Raw genomic sequence first — 19,522 nt, forward strand, 5'->3', positions numbered from 1 at the left:
ATATGCAGAGATGGCATTCCAGGAACCAAAGATTGGAGATCTAATACAGTATTATAAAAGTGACACCAAAGGCTAAGTGTGTACTAACTTAGATGTGCATATCAAATAAAACAAGGCAATTCTTCCGGTAACATATAGTCCACCACCTGTGACATTTTCAAAGTGAGAGCAATTAATATCACTGGAGGTCAAGCCCTTGGGGTACAGGGTCAATATTCAAATTTTGCCTGTAATCTGCAAAAACTTCTTCATTCATAACCAGAGAATAAAGATACTGCATGTGGAGGCAATGACTTGAGTGGAATACACCCCATATGTGACATAAAATTCCCTATCTGTGACGTAACTGCTTGTGCTCGTGGACTCCAATCATTACAAGACTGTGGGCACCATTCTTATGCCAAGAACCAAATGAAAACAAATTTTTAAAAAAGCGTAAGTGGGGCAAAGTCTGTCCTGGCTTACATTCATATAACCTATTTGACGTTAGTGATATTCACCAGTGAAAGTGAGGGTAGGATGGATAAATTTGCCCCAAAATTGAGACTATGTACATTTTGATGGCTTTAACAAATTGTCCCCTTTTCTAAGTGACTGCAAGGTGCAACGCCAAGAAAGTCAGCAAACCAGCTGATTTTCCTTCACAATGAATGCAACAAACATACGCTAGGCATTTACATCTGCTGTACATGTCAGTCACCGGAGGAATCTGGACACCCAGAGACATCATGCTGGAAACACATTTGAGAACTGAAATATTGATCCAACTGGCCAAGGACCAAAGAGACAAGGACCCTAGGTCAGGGGCGGGCAAACTTTTTGGCCTGAGGGCCACATTGGGTTTTCAAAATTGTATGGAGGGCCGGTTATGAGAGGCTTTGCCTCCCCAAACAGCCAGGCGTGGCCCAGCCCTCACCTCCTATCCGACCCCCTCCCCGCCACTTCTCGCCCCCTGATGGCTCCCCCGGGACTCCTGCCCCATCCAACGCCCCGTCCCCTGACGGCCCCCCCGGGGACTCTAACCCCATCCACCACCCCCTGCTCCCTGTCCCCTGACCACCCCACCCCTGACTGCCCCCTGCCGCCCCATCCAACCCCCCACCCATTCCTGCCTTGCCCCCCGGGACCCCCTGCCCCATCCAACCACCCCTTCTCCCTGTCCCCTGACCACCCCCGGACCCCTCACCCAATCCAACCACCCCTTCTCCCTGTCCCCAACCACCCCCAGACCCCTCACCCAATCCAACCACCCCTTCTTCCTGTCCCCAACCACCCCCGGACCCCTCACCCAATCCAACCACCCCTTCTCCCTGTCCCCTGACCACCCCCGGACCCCCCACTCCATCCAACCCCCCATCTCCTTCCTGACTGCCCCCCCCGGGCCCCCCACCCCATCCAACTCTCTTTCCCCGCCCTCTGACCGCCCAACCACCCCCCCCCCAACTCCTCTGCCCTCTATTCAAACCCCTTACTGTGCTGCCTGGAGCACCGGTGGCTGGTGGCGCTACAGCCGCACTGCCGAGTACACCGGGCCAGGCTGCGGCTCTGCAACCGCACTGCCCGGCCACCCAGAGCGTTGCACCGGTGGCATGGCTGCGAGGGTAGCCTCCCAGGCAAGGAGCTCAGGGGCTGGGCAGGACGGTCCCATGGGCCGGATGTGGCCCGCGGGCCGCAGATTGCCCACCTCTGCCCTAGGTAGATGTGAGGAAAAAATGCAAATCCTGTCTTTTCTAAACCATAGGTTTCTTTCGTTTAAATCCAGCCATAGCTTTTCTTTCCCAGCACGTTTATGAGATACTAAAAAGAGTATCACCAGAGTTTTGGCTTGTTCCAAAAAGCACAGCATACAATATAACAATCCAGACAGAATGTTACACATACATTTATTTTTATATATCCTCTAATTCAAGAGCATTTTAATATTTACTGGATTCAATACAGAGATGGTTTTAGGAGCCAAAGATGGAATCATTCCTTAAAATGTAAACTCCAGTTCAGCAAAGCACTTAAGCAGGTGCTTAACTTGAAACTCGTACTGCATTCTTTATATACCCAAAACTTCCAGTAAAGACAATAGGAATTTACGCGTGTAAGGACTGCAGAAAGGGCTTTATCCAAATGGGCAGGTGTAAGACAAATGGGTCTGATTAGGGCTCATTTCCAAAGCAGTGCAATGTTTTGAAATTTAGTGCCCTAAATCTAACAAAAAGGCATCATAAATGCATCTTCCATTAATTGATTCTACAGGACATGCCACCATCTCAAAGAAAGGTTATTACTGTTCACCCAGTACATCAATATTAAAATAATTAGTCCTGGGATTTTTTGCTAATCTTCCACCAATTCTTCAAAGATGCTGCAAAATAATTCTTTCTTAAAAGCGTGATTTGACTTTGAGAAAAACCTATGCATATAAAATGTTTTTCTTTGGCATTGCAAGTTTAAAAAAATCAAACTACTATGAGGCTCAGTAAATTAAATTAAACTTGGTGCAGTCATTCCTAACAAAAGTCCCTTTATCAACAGATGTACATATTTGGAAACTTAATTGAAAACTTAATTGAACTCAGGCATGTAATACTTCTGAGATTGTATTTTTGAAAAGCATTTCATTGGATGGACATGCAAAATTCATGACAGATGTCTCAAGGTTTGTTTCTAACACAGGTTACTTTGATGATGTTTGATTCCTTGGCTTTTTGTGCGTGTGTGTTTTTAACCTCTACCGCTTATGGGTCAAAGACACATTTTATTGTCAGAATAAATGCCAAATCCTTGCTTTGCATGCTATTTTGCCGTGAGAAACGTGATAAGGTGACTGATTTCCTTTCAACAGAAACTGACTCACTGAACTCCCAATTGGCTATGGAGCACAGCACAACAATGTGAAATTGCATTGGTGCTGCCATAGAATGGTTTGTTTAACATAGCTGCCTTCCAAGTAGTTAACACAGGTTCTGCTCCCAGCCAACAAATGCAGAAGCCTTTTCTAAATAATAGCAGTGAAGTAGAGCAAACAATAGAAGTCAAGATGATATTTGGGGCCTGATTCTCAGCTGATGTGGAGGATCTGGCCCTAAAGTCTGCTAAATGACCAAACAATGATCTCAGTCAAGTCACTTGGCAACCGTCTGCCTCAGTCAAACCAGCCAGTAATTAAGTTTTAAAAAATAAATTCAGGAAGGACCTGACCATATAGTGCTGATCAGCTAAACTTTCCTGAGTTAATAAATTACAAACGAAAGAGACCTGGAAAGACCGAAGGGATCTATATCTTTTCAGTGGTGGAAAGATATCAAGATAGAACAGGGTTTGGTAACTGGCCTTTTTACAACAATACTAATAAATCCTGCACTGTATGGCTGCCCTTTCCAAAACCGCCACTAGGATACTGACACCCAGTTTACATTAAGATGAATGAGAACTGGGCACAAGAGCATCTAGGCAGATTTGAAAATGAAAGTCATTATACTTGCAAAGCACATTCAAAGCCTGGCTACAGCCAGAATCCCTATTAAATCAGTCATTCTGACAAGTGACAGTTGATAAATCAGCAACGCCACCACTTTTGGTCTGTTTAAATTGTGAAAATTTGCAATTGCCATTTTTATTTTTAGATGGACAGTGTGTACTGAGAACTCTGATGTGCAGCTTTATGAAACTTTGGAAGGGTGTGCGAGGGAAACTAACGGTCTCTCATTTAACTTTATACACCTGACATTGGGTTGACTGCTGTCTCCTTCTCCTTATTTTTCGGAAATTTTTACAGACCTTTTGTTAAAACTTCAGTCACAGCAGCCTTATTTATAGACAACTCTACTCTCTGACCAGCTTTAATGAGGTTCAGCTACAGTAGACAGGCCACCTCACCCATACATTTGCCTTAGATCACCCGGCTGTCAACACAGATCCAATTGTGTACTAAGAATTGGAACAAAAGGAGGAAACCTTATGACCTCTTACTCAAAAACGTCACCTACAAAAGTTAGTTTGTATAGTAAACATTCCAAAGGTTGCTAATAAGAATGGCGCACAGAACAATGTTATCTAAGGCTGGCAATTTGTTTACGATTATTTATGTATATATACACACATAGGAACAGTCCATCATTTTCGGCAAGGAGCTAAAAAGTGTGCTGCTCTCCAAGGCAGGGCTATTGCACTGCAAGCTGTTCTCCGCTGGCCTCATTAGCCATCTCTCACAAGCTAAGTAGCAGAGCAGTGCCCCCGATTTTCACATACCAACTCTGACATTTATAAAGTACTTTCAGCCCTGACAAGATCAAAAACTCAGCATTCTTTCAAATCTCATAATAACTCCCAAACACCCCAGCTCAGGCTGAGAAAATGGAAAATGATGAACCTCTTATTAAATAAAACCTGGCGAATTATGGGATTCTTCCCTCTCCCACCACCCCCAACACAAGGCAGTCATCAGATTTCAGCAACACACTTCACTCTTAGAAAACACTAATCACATTTTGTCCTCGACAAGACTCATTTGCAATCATTACAGTCCTTCCCATCTCTGCTGCTGGCACTTTCTCTGTTGCTTGTGGCTTTTGAGGCTTCTAACCAAAAGGCTCCTACGGTTTTACTTAAATGTCAATGTGAGACAACTTTACTTTGCATATTAGAACAGAATGCTCTAGCTGTGCTCCAAAGGACATTGTGTCAGCATTTTCCTCCTAAATGCCTTGTTCTGAGCTAAAGCTCGGAATGAAGGAAACATTCCTGTTTGATAACATCTTTCCATATACCAATGCCTTTTATTGGTGCTCCTATCATTCTAAGTAGCCATAATGCCCTGAAAAAATGGATTGAATTTAGGAAGTTGAAAACAGAGAAGCAATAAGAATCCCTTTCTTACTTTATCTATATCTTCGGTATAATGTAGATAGGAATATCCCTTTTATTATACATTCATATACATAGGAGGATCCCATAGCTACTGTACATTCATATACACACATCCACACATCATTGTGTCTCGTTGTTCCCGTGGGCTTCCCTCCATCACCCTATTCTAGGCCATTAACATCTAGTTTTCTACTTTGGGGCTGAGACTCTCTCTTTTGGTATATGTTTGTACAGTGTATAGGCACTACCACAATACAAATAATAAATAATAATAATTCAGTAGGGCACACTCTGCTCTCACACCATTATAAATCCAAAGTATTGACTTTACTCCAGGTTGACACTGATGTAACAGACAAGAGTTTGGCTCAGTATTTTCCGGCATACATTCAAACACCCTTCGCCAGAAACACACAGTACACTAATATAAAAATTGCCACGTTGGATCAGACCAGGGATCCACCTAGTTAAGTATCTTGTCTCCAACATTCATCAGCAACATATGCTTCAGAACAAGGTGCAAGAAACTGAAGCAGGCAGCTACAGAACAATCTACCCAAAGGGAAAGCCACTTCCTAACCTCTCATTAGTTAGGGTGGCTTGTGTCCTGGAGTCAGAAGGGTTTAAATCTCTTCCAAACTCTTATTTTATTGTGCTTAATTCCTTAAATTAATTAATTAATCCCTTTAGTTAATATTGTGCTGTAACTCTGGATTTTCTTTTAACCCATATAAATGCCCCATCCCTTTTCGAATCCTTCTAAATTTTTGGCCTCAGTAACATTCTACAGCAATGAGTTCCATTCTGTTCATTCATGAGCATGCTGATTGGGTGAAAAAGTATGTTACAATACTGTACATGAATCCCTTGTAACTGATGTTTTGTCTTGTGCAAACTCTTACGTGAATAGCCCTACTGAAGTCAATGGGATTATGTTAGAATAAGATTTTGCGTGGTCTGGTCCCTCACGTACACTGATGTATGCAATCAAAGCAAAACTAAAGGAATTAGCTTCATGGGAATGTGAACACACACAAAAGGAGAACTGGGCAAAAATTTTTGGACAAATAGTCGCCAAAAAATGTAGTATCCAGTCGACCAAAACCATTGGTCACAAAGTTGTCCAATAGTTTCGTCCCAAAAAATATTTTGGGAGCTAAATTCACAAGGAGACTTAGTTGTCCTTCCAAAAATCCAAAGGAGAAGATCCTACTATAAACTATAGTCCTCTGGTTAGAGTATTCATGTGGGAGGTAGGGGGCCCTGTTTCATGTCCCCACTCTTCCTGACTTAGAGACAGGATTTGAACATGGGTCTTTCATGTTGCAGGTGAGTGACCTAACCATTGAATTATAGGGTATTCTGGGATAGGTCCCTCTCAATCACTCCTACTGAAGTTGCTCCACTTTGTATAATAATTAAATATTCACTAGGCCAGAGACAGGGAGAGAGAATGACCCTGGAGCCTGGTGCTTAGGGTGGTCTCCTGGAAAGGGGACACCCGGGTTCCAGTCCTTGCTTCTCCTCCTCCAGTTTTGTAAATGGCTTTACCAATTTTGCTTTCTTTTAATTTAAAAAAAATGTTTAAAATGCTCAGAATGTAAATTAAATATTTCATTTTGGGTCAACCAAAGTATTTTGTTTAACTTGAAACAATTTTTTATTCCTGTTTTTTGTTCCACTAAGGAAACAAAAAGAAAAGTGTATTCACTTGACCCAAAATTATCCCTCTCCCCGACACATTCATTTTTCAGTTTGGTCAGCAAACCAAAAAAATCAATTATTCATCCAGCTCTAGACAAAAGCACAGATCTGAGGCTTCCTGATTGGGACTTAACATACATTTGGTGCCACTTCTCTCCCTGAAGATGAATTTTCTTTCCCTTTTATTGATTCAATGGTCCTTTAATCTTATTTATTTTTATTTCCACCACAGCTCAGCTATTAAATTCAAGCTGTTCAAGAAATATACAATTGAAAACACTTCAATTTTAAACAGTTTGGAGATTTAATATGTGGAAATCATAGCTCAAAAGCATGTACTAACTTTTCAACACAATGAAATAACAGGGGAATGAGGCGGGAGGAGTTTTTAAAAAGTAACGTTCCGGACCTGGTGAATACCATTCCAGGACATTAAAAAAAACCCTGACAAACATTAAGCAGAAAACAAGACTTCTAATTAACAGAGTGATGTATTCTATAGAACAGAGCTTCTTGCCCCTTTGTTGTCAGAGCCTCAGGTGTGTTTATGTGACTTATTAAAATGGAATCCTTCATTCACCCTAATCTGGGTAACTGTATCAAGAAAAAATGTGAGTTTTGTTTACATAGCTAAATTGTGATTAATGTGCACCATATGGAAGCATGTGGGAGCAGTAATGAATAGTCCTCTCTGTATGGAAACAGATAATGGCTTTGTAAAACAGACAACCTGGCACTTGTTAGGGAACAGGATAAAAGATCAAAACAGAATATTAACCAAGTGGCTAGCAATTCTAAAATAGCAACATCAACAATAGAATCCATAAGGCCACAAAATAATCTTTCCAAAGAGGAAACAGTATTTTGGTAATGATTTTTATAAATACATTGGATAGCTAGGATTTGGGGAGGGTGGAATTGGGTTTATGCTGTGTGTTTTCCCCCCAGTATAAGGAACGTTAGCAATATTTTGGCTGGCAAATTTTATAACCAATCTGGAAAATTAAGTGAGACTATTAGTCTTAGCAGTAACTGCATGGAAAAACAGAATGCAATGCAATGTGAAAGTGGAAATATGAATGCAGGAATGACAATTTACAACAGCTGAGGATCTGCCCCTAAATGCTAAGAAGTTTCAATGTTAACTCAGCCTCATTACATATCCTGTATGATACAGATTAGTAAGGTTTATATTTATCTGATAAATAAAAGAGGAATCAAAGATATAACTGACATGCATCATTGCTAAGTTAACATAGTAGAAACAACTACATCACCTTGAATTTCCTGTCTTTTCTATGTCTCCTAACCATTTGCTGCATTTCTTCTATTTTGGCCCCAATCCTGGAATCTGACCTGTATACATGGATGCTTATGCCCATGCAACATCTCACTGACTCTCACAGTAGGGCTTTGCATGGATTTGATTGTAGCATCAGGGCCCTAGACTACAAGAGTTTTGAGGCAGGGACCTCTAGTGTATTTTGTAGCAGAGAAGAGGCAAGACTCAGTTGTAATTAATACAAAAAAGGAGATTTCTTATTAAGGTTAATGTACACAGAGCAAATACTACCTGTAGTTCTACCCCATCCTCAAGCTCCAATACCCCAATTAAACACATCTTGTGCTGCCTTATGTCACCACACAGGGTCTCCTTAAGACCTGGCCAGAACAAAGCAACCACAGAGTGGAGTGCTGACTACACAGTACAGAATGTGTCCCAACTAATGTACTTTTGGGTGCCATATAAAAGGTCTGCAGACTTCCAGCCCTGGTGACTAACAGAATCATCTTCAACTGACTTTCTAAAATATAGGGTCTGAATCTGCATGCACTTACACCAGCATAAATCAAGTCATTCCAGTTAAACCAATGGTGTAAAACTAGAGTAAGTAAACTCTTATCAGGATCTCACCCATGGTGTTTGATACAGAGCTATTCAGACATTGGAACTTAAAAGCTTGCTTAGCTTCCAGCATGCTGCAATTATTTGGGTTGTGGTACACAGCTAGTTCTGCTAGCTTTATCAGCTGAGTGGGATGTTCTGAGCAAGTGTGCCATTAACAAACACACCCCTACAATACATTTTTTAAAAAAACAAACTTATCAGTAAGTTCTAACATACATGCTCAAAATTGCTGACTTTAAAGTTTCTTAATGATAAAGTACTGAACTCATTTTCTCTTGTTTTTCAGCCCCAATAAAATCTGCAAAACAAGCCAAGTTTTCTAGATACAAATGGGTTTTGTGCTACCTTATCAGAACTCCGGGGAATTGTCTTTTTTCACATTTTAAATAATTTTTAAATGGTTCACTCAATTTTGACCAATTTAAAGAACAAACACACAAACAAACAATATGCCTTTGAGTTAAGGCTTTCATGTCTTATTATTATGGACAATATCTGCCCAAAAGGAATTTGAGTGTTTTAAGCAACATCAAGGACCTGATCCTAAGCCCACTCAAGTCACTGGTAGTGAACGTCTGCCTTAATCACAAAGAACATTGTTACAGGTGACACTTTGATGGCAATCTCACCAGAGAGATGCATGACTGAGTGAGTGTGCTATGGAAACTTTATTCATCTCTCATCTCTAGAGGTGACCTTTCCAGGCGTGGATTGAGGCATCAATCTCACAGTCTGAGTAAAGTTTTCTACCACTTCCTGTTGTATTATCAGGTACCCTAGTTCCGACTGCTGTTAGTCAAATGCGTTTCACCAACACTGACATTCAATCTACAATAAAATTATTTTCGTTTACCACGAAAGGCTGATTGTTTTCGGTGTACGGCAGATGGAACTTCACTCAGATTTTTTGGTACCCACTGTAGGTTTCTATCTCCCAGCCAGGTGCTCTTCCAGCTGAGCCATAAGACTGATTGGCTGATTCCAGCTGAGATGTGAGCCTGACTGGCAGCTCCAATCCTCCTCCTTGAGCACTGTTTGTAATTACTCTCCTTTAACAATGTACTCAGAAAATCTCTAGGGTACGAGCATATGCAAAACAACTGCTGGCAAATTCTCACAGTGGCTTTTTTATTTCTCAGTCTTTCTGGTTTTGGCACTAACAAAATAAATCTGGGCCCAAAGTGACTTTGGAAATGAAATGAATTTGTTGATGACACCAGACTGTCGGACCCTGTCGCCCACAGGAAACAGCCAAATATTCCCACATGGTTAATTCCGATTAACATTTTCATTCTCCCCAGCATCAGGGTGAGCACTGGAGCACATCAGATTCAAAGCAAGAGGGAAGTAAAGGCTCTGTAGGGACGTATGGATGGAGAAGTCTCAGCGTAGCTGTCCAGATTTCATCAGCCCTCTAGGGTAGACAGAAGGAGGAGAGGTTTGGGAGAGATCAGTGATCACACGAGCCTTGGCACTGACATACACTATACAGGATCTAGCCTTTTCAAAGCACTACACCAGGTATTAATTAATAAATTATTCCTCACACCATCCCTTTCTGGCAAGGAGGTGATAAGTGACTGCAAACACAGAAAGAGGGTGGGTCCAACACTCATGCCATTGTAAAACTATTGACTTGTAGGTCCCATCTCTGAAGGCCACTTGGTGCTACGAACTCACTAAAGAAGTTATGTAAGTGATAAATTCAGCCCCCCGCCACTCCAGCACCCCCGCGCCACTTTAGTCCCAGTAAGAAAATCCAGAGAGACATTAAACTACAGCTTTAAAAAACAAAATACACTGGTTGGGATTTTCAACGGATGTTGCCTGAATCCCACTGAAATTCAATGGGACTTGGGCACCTAACTCTCTTAAGCTCTTGTAAAAGTCACAGTCAGCAAAGTTATGATATAGGAGATTAGATATTACCCGAATGTGTCGTTCATGAAAGTGTGCTTAGATTTGACCCAAACTAAACAAAACTAACCTGGAATAATGGTCAGAGTTTTGTTAAACTGTTTCCATGACACCAGGCACAAGATTTCTCATCATGTCTGTGGTCATGCCTATGACTTTGTACTGAGCAGTGACAGAGAGCTAGTGTGAGACTTTGGAGAAGGTTTTGTAAAGCTAAAAAATGCCAGCTTGTTTCTGGAGAAGAAAAATCTCTCCAATGGAAGGCTCTGTGTAAATGCAATCATTTGTATTGAATGGGGGAAAGGGAATATGCCAGTTTGACAAAGTGGAAAAAAAACAAAAAAAAACCCCCCACAAATAATTATTCCTTCCTATCAGTCTCTCTCTCTCTCACACACACACACACACACACACACACACACACACACACACACGTGCTTGGAATCTTGGCTGGCACAGAATCATAGGTGCTGGATCTAGGAGTGCGGGGGATGCTACCCCTGCTATACAAATTGCCTGCATACGATAACGGAGGAGCAGTGCCCATGGTCTGCAGCACCTATTCACAGCTTCACCATCTTGATCCAAGGAACAAAGAGCGAGTAATCTGCAGACACCAGTCAGCTATGCTCCACGCTCTTCTACAGAAGTGTGGCCAGGGTTCCTGCCAACTGTCTCTAGAGCATAGGGGTTGGGGCAGGGCCATGACTGCCTGCCTCGATGCTCCCCTTTCTGGACTGCTACAATTTTTAGCTGTACTAACCAGCCCCATCTCTGCTCTCAAATTAGGATTGCCTCCTGCAGGGAGGAAGAGAAAAGGATTCAATGCACCATGTCCCCCAGTGTACTAGTTACAGTTGCCACAATCTGACTGTAAAAAAAGAAAGTGAGAACAATAGAGGTATCTTTCATGGGGGTATGTGTGCATCTTCAATAAATGTTTCCTTATTACCAGCACACACAGCCTAGATCTTTAGGGAAAGGTTTGGTGAACAGTTCAGCGGGAAGTACAGAAAGGAACAAGTCTGTGAGACTCCTCAATCTTTGCTGAACTTCATTAATTTTACAGATTTTGGAAGAATCTGCATGGAGCCATAAAGCTGAGGAAACACACACTCCATTCTGCATTTCCTCCCACCTTCCCCCTCCAGCCTAGACTTCCTCTGAAAAAACAAGGGACCCTTCTCCATGTGACTAAGATTCGCTACTGAGACATCAAACCACTTTCTCCCCTCTGGGCCCTCTGTCAGTGTCGCTTTCTCCCATATGTGGTGCTCAGAGGATTGTACTATAAAGAGAGCCAACCGCCACTTCAAAGACGTTGGTATGCTAATAAGAGCACAAAGGCTAATCAGGCGAACAGATCTACAAAGCATTGCTCTTCACTTCCTCCTGACTCCTTTTCTTTCCTCACATTTTTACTTGATTTTGCCCTTCTCTGTTTGCAAACTCATCTAATGGTCACTTGCTCTGCTAGACATCCATCCTTTGCCTGCAGACCCCTTTCTTGGTAAGAGATGTGCCCCTCCTCCATCTCTCTTCTAGAAGACATTTTCTTAATGAAGTGATCTTTGCACTCAACATTTCCTAATTATTATTTCACATCTTCCGAGTGTGTTTTCATGATAAATTTTCCTGGGACCCAACCCAGTGCTTTGCTCCACATTTTTACTAATTCTGTTTTAAACACAATAAATCACCATATTTTGCAAAAAAAAAAAAAAAAAAATTAAAAAATTCCTATTTTGTACCCAGCTGTATAAACCACAAATTTGGCCCACTCTCTGATTTTTTTAAAAGAGGCTGGCAACATTAAATCTAGGACTCGGTGGCATTTGAATGTAGTAAGTCATTTACAGACCACATCAGACCCCCTGTTACATCATGGCAGCCATGTTGCCCATTGAGTGTTGTGTTCCCCTGCCTACAGAAACATGGCTGCTACTTAAGAACTAAGAAAAAGTTGTCAACTCAGGCTCTGCATTTTGCATTCCCTTTGTTAATAAGGAGGCCAAAATGGATTAAGATGGTGACGGTTATTTTAATCTAATTTGAAGAATTAGCAACCTATGTTCTCTGTGAAAATGGGAATATGTCAATATATATCCTCCATTATGCCCTTTGAGAGCCACCGAGAACACATGCTCAGGACCTCAGTGGTTGCTTTGCACTGCACTGATTTCAACTGAATAGGAAAATGTACATGGCCACAGTCCACACGCGGACTATGTACGTGGTTCTTTTCGTTTACTCGTAGGACAGCAAAGGGGTAATGAGTCATTTTTCATGCGAAAGGATGTCTAGCACTCTAACAAAAGTGCTGGATTGAGGATGCTGGTCAGTTATGAGAAATGAAGTCCGAAATCACTGGACCAGGCAACTTGCCTACAATCAACAGAGCCTCCTGATGTGCTGCTCTAGTTCACTCTCCTGGGAGTATTGCCAGTGCTGATGTTCTGCAAGAGTCTGAACTTCTCAAATGTTGGCCCTTGGATCCTTCCCAGCCCTTGATTGTATCACAGTCAATCAGTCCATTCGAAGGACTACTTGCTGATGTAAGGAATACAAAGCCAAAAAGACCTGTCACTCTATATATAAAGACGATAAACAGGCACAGCATACGCTGTGCTATGTGCTCAGAGAAGACAAGGGAAAGAAAAGGAGAGGAGAGAAGAGAAAGCAAATGGAGATTTCAGAGTAGCAGCCGTGTTAGTCTGTATTCGCAAAAAGAAAAGGAGTACTTGTGGCACCTTAGAGACTAACAAATTTATTTGAGCATAAGCTTTCATCTAGAGTACACACTTTGCTTCTCTACAAAAGAAAAAGGACACTAAATTCTCAAAACTACTACATGTCACAAGGGGCCACAACAGTGGTTCCCTTAACCCACCCAGCAATATTGTTAATCTGTCCAACTATACTCTTAGCCCAGCGGAAGAATCTGTCCTATCTCGGGGCCTCTCCTTTTGCCCCTCCACCCCCACGAACATGATACAGTTCTGTGGTGACCTAGAATCCTATTTTTGATGTCTCCGACTCAAGGAATATTTCCAATACACCGCTGAACAACATATTAACCCACAGGGACCTTCCAACCAACACTACAAAAAGAAGGATTCTGGGTGGACTCCTCCTGAAGGTCGAAATAACAGACTGGACTTCTACCTAGAATGCTTCCGCTGACGTGCACGGGGCTGAAATTGTGGAAAAGCAGCATCACTTGCCCCATAACCTCAGCCATGCAGAACACAATGCCATCCACAGCCTCAGAAACAATTCTGACATCATAATCAAAAAGGCTGACAAAGGAGGTGCTGTCGTCATCATGAATAGGTTGGAATATAACAAGAGGCTACTAGGCAGCTCTCCAACACCACTTTCTACAAGCCATTACCCTCTGATCTCACTTAGGGTTACCAAAAGAAACTACACCATTTGCTCAAGAAACTCCCTGAAAAAGCACAAGAACAAATCCGCACAGACACACCCCTGGAGCCCCGACCTGGGGTATTCTATCTACTACCCAAGATCCATAAACCTGGAGGAATGCATCTGATGAAGTGAGCTGTAGCTCACGAAAGCTTATGCTCAAATAAATTTGTTAGTTTCTAAGGTGCCACAAGTACTCCTTTTCTTTTTGCAAATGGAGATTGTTACTGTTCTATGAAATACAAGATGATTAAATACCGCCAGACTGTAATCCTTGCTGACAAGCAGAGCTGCCTGAGAGATACAGGCTGATTAATTATTAAGAAAAAAAGCTATGACATATGCATATGATGCTGATGTTCTAAAACAAAGTATATTTGTGAAAATAAAGGAATCTGGCTGATAAATTGATATATACTCCTGGATTGCCCCCTGGCCTTTCAGCACTTAAATATACTGCTCTTTACATTGCAAACCACTACAGGACACCCAAAGTCAGAGACCCTACAATGACCCTGGATCCAAACCTTTCAACTTTCCATACAATTTGTGATTCAGCCCACTAGCATATACCGGAAACAAGATGGCTGCCCCCTGGGGCTCAGAGCCTTGCAGAGAATATAAAAGGTCTTGGTTAGGTTTGTTTTTTAATAAGAGCAGAATCAGAGCTTTGTGCAAGCAGCAGCACCTCCGGTCAATACATAGGGATATATTATTAGAGTCAGTAAAGCAATGACTCTAGATGGGCTGGCTCAATTTAGTAGAACAACGGTGGACTACTGGCCAAAAGTCAGTTGCAGAACACTCTTCAAAGCATGAAAATAACGGTTTAGAAAGAGACATGAGGTGCAGGTGTTGTGAATCCTGATGAAGAAAAGAAGACGCATTTTCACTGAGTTCTGTTGGAGATCAAAGAGGCACATGTTATTGTTGCCCCTTTTGGCCTGAGCAGTTAGCCAATATTCAGGCCTGTCCTCAGTTGTTTGCATTAAGAGAACAAATTTATCATGGAGTGAGGTATTTGATGGAATCCTGCTTATTTACACAGAATGTACACACAGTCCTGTTTCCCTGAATACAGGAGGATCAAACAAGAGGAAGCAATGTCCTTGTTCAAAATTCCAAGCCTGCCTTTCCAGCCAGCACTCTGCCCTTAAAGCTCTCTCCCTTGGCATTCTCTCATGGCCATGCTATCAGTATTTCTCTTGCTGTCTGCTGCTTTCAGGCTGCTTTTTCTTGGCTTTTTGTTGCTCTTTCAGTCTGCTCCCTGGCTCCCTTTTTTACTCATGCACACATAGACAGCTGCAATCAAATCAATCCCCAGACCCTACATTTGCATTCAGTCCGGTCTTTGAGCAGTGGCTTCCATTGTTTCAACTATCACAAAACAAAGGGGTATGTAATTGTTCCCTCCTTTAGCCTGGAAGGTGGGCAGCCCCATCAGCTTCCGTGAGGTTTGTAATTGCCAATAGATAAGGCTGCATGTCTGTCACGGAGGTCATGTAAGTCACAGATTCCAGGATTTTCTGTGACTTCTGCAGCATCCGGTGCGGCTGGCTCAGAGGCAGGACGAGCTGGGCAGCCCCGGGCCAGCAGCAGCAGCAGCTTGGATGTAGGAGGGGACTCAGGGCTGAGTCAGGGGGTTGCAGTGCGGGGCAGCGATTACCTCAGGGCAGGGGGGAGAGAGGGGCTCCCCAGCTACCACCTGCGTCTTCCTAGAGCTCCTAGGCGGAGGAGCTAGGGGGCTCTGCATGCTGCCCGTAGACTCTGCCCCCGCAACTCCCATTGTCTGCGGTTCCCGGCCAATGGGAGTTGCGGAGCTGGCGCTTGTGGTGGAAGCAGCATGCAAAGCCTCGCAGCAGTCCCTCCCCCTAGGAGCTGCAGGGACACACCGGGCCGGGTGGGGAGCCTGCCAGCCCTGCCAACCATCCCCCCATCACCAGCAGGTTTCCTGGGCTGCGCACTGCTGCCGCCCCCCCGCCGCCTGACCAGCACAAGTCTTGGGCCATATGCCCCCGGACTGTCCCCGCAGAGCACCCACAGCCCCCCGCCCAAGTTTTAGTTAGGGATATATAGTAAAAGTCATGGACAGGTCAGGTGCCGTGAATTTTTGTTTACTGCCCATGACATTTACTAAAAATACCCGTGACTAAAATGTAGCCTTACTTACAGATCAGACACACGTGCTGGCAGCCACACAATCTCCGGCATAAATATATATTATTTTTAAGCACTCACAGGCTTTTTATTCTCTTCAGTGTCACCCTGAACTCTGAGATGTTTTAATGGAGTCTGTGAGGATGACAGGAGAGTCAAAGGGAACCTAAAGCACAGACACTATCTTAAAATGAGAACTCCAGCAGCTCAGGCCTCATTGTCCCACGGCATGTTACTTGAAGTCCCATCAAGGGACCCCTGAGTGGCACACTGGAAACATTTCATGATCAAACTGACAAGATTTAAGAGAGATCTTGTACAGTAGTGATGGAAACCGGACTGAGACAATATCTGCCACTGGCCCCACGAGGAGACCCCAAGCAAACCTCTCTGAAATGAAGTTGAAACTCATTGGGCAAGGTCGAACAGCTGCTGGGACGGATATCGTATTCTGAGATGGTTTAAAAAAGATTGTACTTTAAAATGGGAAACTGAACTCCATCCAGACTACTGTAGGCATGAAAACCAGTTTCATTTGTGCGATTCCGGTGGGAGAATTAGGACATAGATTCATAGATACTAAGGTCAGAAGGGACCATTCTGATCATCTAGTCCGACCTCCTGCACAGCGCAGGCCACAGAATCTCACCCACCCACTCCTATGAAAAACCTCACCCATGTCTGAGCTATTGAAGTCCTCAAATCATGGTTCAAAACTTCGAGGGAGCAGAGAAGCCTCCCTCCAGTCAACCATGCCCCATGCTACAAAGGAAGGCAAAAAAACCTCCAGGGCCTCTCCAATCTGCCCTGGAGGAAAACTCCCTCCCGACCCCAAACATGGCAATCAGCCAAACCCTGAGCACATGGGCAAGATTCACCAGCCAGATACCCAGGAAAGAGTTTTCTATAGTAACTCAGATCCCATCCATCTAATATCCCATCTCAGGGGATTTGGCCTATTTACCCTGAATATTTAAAGATCAATTACTTACCAAAATCCCATTATCCCATCATACCATCTCCTCCATAAACTTATCGAGTAGAATCTTAAAACCAGATAGATCTTTTGCCCCCACTGCTTCCCTTGGAAGGCTATTCCAAAACTTCACTCCTCTGATGGTTAGAAACCTTCGTCTGATTTCAAGTCTAAACTTCCTGGTGGCCAGTTTATACCCATTTGTTCTTGTGTCCACATTGGTGCTGAGCTTAAATAATTCCTCTCCCTCTCCTGTATTTATCCCTCTGATATATTTATAGAAAGCAATCATATCTCCCCTCAACCTTCTTTTAGTTAGGCTAAACAAGCCAAGCTCCTTAAGTCTCCTTTCATAAGACAAGTTTTCCATTCCTCGGATCATCCTAGTAGCCCTTCTCTGTACCTGCTCCAGTTTGAATTCATCCTTTTTAAACATCGGAGACCAGAACTGCACACAGTATTCTAGGTGAGGTCTCACCAGTGCCTTGTATAACGGTACTAAAACCTCCTTATCCCTACTGGAAATGCCTCTCCTGATGCATCCCAAAACCGCATTAGCTTTTTTCACAGCCATATCACATTGGCAGCTCATAGTCATCCTATGATCAACCAATACTCCAAGGTCCTTCTCCTCTTCCGTTACTTCTAATTGATGCGTCCCCAACTTATAACTAAAATTCTTGTTATTAATCCCTAAATGCATAACCTTACACTTCTCACTATTACATTTCATCCTATTACTATTACTCCAGTTTACAAGGTCATCCAGATCCTCCTGTATAATATCCCGATCCTTCTCCGAATTGGCAATACCTCCCAGCTTTATATCATCTGCAAACTTTATTAGCACACTCCCACTTTTTTTGCCAAGGTCAGTAACAAAAAGATTAAATAAGATTGGTCCCAAAACCGATCCCTGAGGAACTCCACTGGTAACCTCCCTCCAACCTGACAGTTCGCCTTTCAGTAGGACCCGTTGCAGTCTCCCCTTTAACCAATTCCTTATCCACCTTCTGATGTTCACATTGATCCCCATCTTCTCCAATTTAACTAATAATTCCCCATGTGGCACGGTATCAAATGCCTTACTGAAATCTAGGTAAATTAGATCCACTGCATTTCCTTTATCTAAAAAATCTGTTACTTTTTCAAAAAAGGAGATTAGGTTGGTTTGGCACGATCTACCTTTTGTAAAACCATGTTGTATTTTGTCCCATTTACCATTGACTTCAATGTCCTTAACTAATTTCTCCTTCAAAATTTTTTCCAGGACCTTGCATACTACAGATGTCAAATCCGATGAAGTGAGCTGTAGCTCACAAAAGCTTATGCTCTAATAAATTTGTTAGTCTCTAAGGTGCCACCAGTACTCCTTTTCTTTTTGCGAATACAGACTAACACGGCTGCTACTCTGAAAACTGGCCTGTAGTTACCCGGATCACTTTTTTTTCCTTTCTTAAAAATAGGAACTATATTAGCAATTCTCCAATCATTCGGTACTATTCCTGAGTTTACAGATTCATTAAAAATTCTTGCTAATGGGCTTGCAATTTCAGGTGCCAATTCCTTTAATATTCTTGGATGAAGATTATCTGGGCCCCCCGATTTAGTCCCATTAAGCTGTTTCAGTTTCGCTTCTACCTCTGATATGGTAATATCTACCTCTATATCCTCCTTCCCATTTGTCATGCTACCATTATCCCCAAGATCCTCTTAAGCCTTATTAAAGACTGAGGCAAAGTATTTGTTTAGATATTGGGCCATGCCTAGATTATCTTTAACCTCCACTCCATCCTCAGTGTTAAGCGGCCCCACTTCTTCCTTCTTAGTTTTCTTCTTATTTATATGGCTATAGAACCTTTTACTATTGGTTTTAATTCCCTTTGCAAGGTCCAACTCTACTCGACTTTTAGCCTGTCTCACTTGATCCCTACATGTTCTGACCTCAATTAGGTAGCTTTCCTTGCTGATCCCTCCCATCTTCCACTCCCTGTATGCTTTCTGCTTCTTCTTAATCACCTCTCTAAGATGCTTGCTCATCCAGCTTGGTCTACAACTCCTTCCTATGAATTTTTTCCCCTTTCTTGGGATACAGGCTTCCGATAGCTTCTGCAGTTTTGATTTAAAGTAATCCCAGGCCTCCTCTACCTTTAGATCCATAAGTTCTTCAGTCCAATCCACTTCCCTAACTAATTTCCTTAATTTTTGAAAGTCAGCCCTTTTGAAATCAAAAACCCTAGTTGCAGATTTATTTTTGTTAATCCTTCCATTTAGTTTGAACTGAATTAGCTCATGATCACTTGAGCCAAGATTGTCCCCTACAACCATTTCTTCTATGAGGTCCTCGCTACTCACCAAAATTAAATCTAAAATGGCATCCCCTCTAGTCGGTTCAGCAACTACTTGATGAAGGAATCCATCAGCTATCGCATCTAGGAAAATCTGAGCCCTATTATTATTACTAGCACTGGTCCTCGAGTCTAAATCTGGGAAGTTAAAGTCTCCCATGATCACGCAGTTTCCATTAGTATTTACTTTATTAAAGACATTAAAAAGGGCTCTATCCATAT

The 19,522-nt window shown here is 42.6% G+C and overlaps 1 protein-coding gene across 1 annotated transcript in view; it reads right to left on the reverse strand.

Annotated features, from left to right (window-relative positions):
- SGCD (sarcoglycan delta) overlaps positions 1-19,522 on the reverse strand; it is a 532,111-nt gene that overhangs the window by 267,678 nt on the left and 244,911 nt on the right. The window lies entirely within an intron of this gene.

The sequence above is a fragment of the Dermochelys coriacea genome, chromosome 8 (genome assembly GCF_009764565.3).
Source record: "Dermochelys coriacea isolate rDerCor1 chromosome 8, rDerCor1.pri.v4, whole genome shotgun sequence".
Taxonomy (NCBI): domain Eukaryota; kingdom Metazoa; phylum Chordata; order Testudines; family Dermochelyidae; genus Dermochelys; species Dermochelys coriacea.